General features: G+C 40.6%; 1 non-coding gene across 1 annotated transcript in view; it reads left to right on the top strand.

Moving 5' to 3' along the window:
- The first annotated feature begins 2,172 nt into the window (after window positions 1-2,172).
- Window positions 2,173-2,194, top strand: part of LOC143438292 (small nucleolar RNA SNORA48) — a 140-nt gene continuing 118 nt past the window's right edge. Inside the window, exon 1 of the small nucleolar RNA XR_013107234.1 lies at window positions 2,173-2,194. This exon is cut by the window's right edge and continues 118 nt beyond it. This is a non-coding gene — a small nucleolar RNA (small nucleolar RNA SNORA48).

Genomic DNA, 2,194 nt, shown 5'->3' with positions numbered 1-2,194 from the left:
TGTCTCTTACACTGAGAATTCTGGAAGAGGGTGGTATGACATTGATATAACAATTCATTGATTGCTGTGCGGAAACCAGAAATGGTATACAGATAAATATTTAACCCTTATTCTGACAGATTGCAGAGCCCAGAAAAAACCCTAAAGCCATATCATGATAAAGTATGTCCAAGCCACTCAGGATCGTTCACAGCTATAATCCTAGAACTCAAGAGACTAAGGGAGGGCTATTGCTTTGAGTCTAGGATCATGTTGGATTATCATGAATTCTAGACTAAGTTAGGCTACACCATGTAATGGTGTCTCAAAAAAAATAGATAAATAAAAGATAGAGTTAGTGAGATGGCTCTGTGCATAAAAGGACTTGCTGCTGAGACTGATGGCCTAAGTTTAGTCACCAGAACCCTTAGGATGAAAGAAGAAAAGTGGATTACTCCAGTTATTCTCTGATGTCCACACAAGTTCAATGCCATGCTCGTGTGCACACACACACACACACACACACACACTCACACACACACACTTGCACACAATAGGTAAATAGATAAATAAATTAATTTTAAAATTTAAGATTTATTTATTTTATGTGGAGTGCTCTATCTGTATGTACACCTGCATGTCAGAAGAGGACATAAGCTCCCAAGATAGATAGTTGTGAGCCACCATGTGGTTGCTGGGAATTGAACTCAAGACCTCTTAACCACTGAGCCATCTCACCTGCCCCTTAATAAAAAGAAATTTAAAGATAAAACTAAGTGAATAAATAATAAGCAAATAACTTCTTCCATAAATAAAATAGTGGAAATTACCTCTGGAGTATTAGATAACAGTAAAGTAGTAATGAATAATTAAGAAGATAAGGACTTAGAGTATTGTCTTTGTCTTGATACTATGTAACTGCAAAAATAAATCAAATAATTTTAATAGTGGCTGTGCATAACAGTAGTCATGCAATAAAATATAATAGCTGAATCCTTTTGTAGATTTATTTTTAACTATGCGAACATGAATGTAAGTGCTCATAGAGGTCAGAAGACAGCCATTGGATCTCCCACAGCCGGAGTCATAGGTGGTTGTAAGCCACTTATCACAGGGACTGGGGATAGAACATGGGTCCTCCGGAAAAGCAGTGTATGTCCATAACCACTGAGACATCTCTCCAACGGTTAATAGCCGATGCGCATCATCAGCACAAGTAGTTTCCAAAGCATCACTGAACACAGGCTCCGGTTCTTCTATTCTACCACCCTTAGTGGATGCACAGGTGCTTCGTGGTCACAGGATGGTCACTGACTTAAGAACTTCAGATATCATTTAGTTTTCTTTCCACTGTGACCAAATACCTAACAAGAAACAATTTAAAGGAAGAAGGGTCTGTTTGTGCTCAAGGTTTGAGTCGTTATAGTTTATCAGATCTGGGAAGGCATGGAACCAGAAGGAACATGAAGCTAGTTACTTACATCCACATTCCTAAGAAGACTACAAATCAAAAAGAGGGTAGGGAGAGGGGCAGGACTATGATCCTCAAACACCCTTTCTTTCATCATCAATATACTTCCCAGAATCGCCCCCACAACCTCTTAAAATACCACTAACTGAGCCAGAATTCTCAAATCCATGATCCCTTGGTGTGGTGGTTTGTATATGCTTGGCCCATGGGAAGTAGCACCATTAGGAAGTGTGGCCTTGTTGGAGTAGGTGTAGCCTTGGAGGAATTCCATCACTGTGGGGGTAGGCTTTGAGGTCCTGTGCTCAAGCTCCACTCAGTACAGAAGAGACCCTCGTGCTGTCTGCCTGCAGAAGCAAGTCTTCTCCTGGTTGCCTTCAGATCATGATGTAGAACTCTCCTATCCTCCAGTACCATGTCTGCCTGCAGACTGTCAGCTTCCGCCATGATGATAATGGACTGAACCTCTGAAACTGTAAGCCAGTCCCAATTAAACGTTTTCCTTCGTAAGAGTTGCCTTGGTCATGGTGTCTCTTCACACCAAATGGAACCCTTAACTAAGACACATGGGATATATTGCACATTGAAATCATAGCAGCTCACATACGCATGCCAGGTTGGAAGAGAATAACAACAACAAAAGGCTAAGTGGGTGTCTTAGTGTGTTTTCTGTTGCTATTAACAGAATTTCAGAGGCTGAGTAGTTTGTAAAGAATAAATGTCTATTCTTCTGGCAATGGGCAAAAG

This window comes from Arvicanthis niloticus, chromosome 24, assembly GCF_011762505.2.
Source record: "Arvicanthis niloticus isolate mArvNil1 chromosome 24, mArvNil1.pat.X, whole genome shotgun sequence".
NCBI lineage: Eukaryota > Metazoa > Chordata > Mammalia > Rodentia > Muridae > Arvicanthis > Arvicanthis niloticus.
This window is presented reverse-complemented; position numbering and strand designations above follow the sequence as displayed.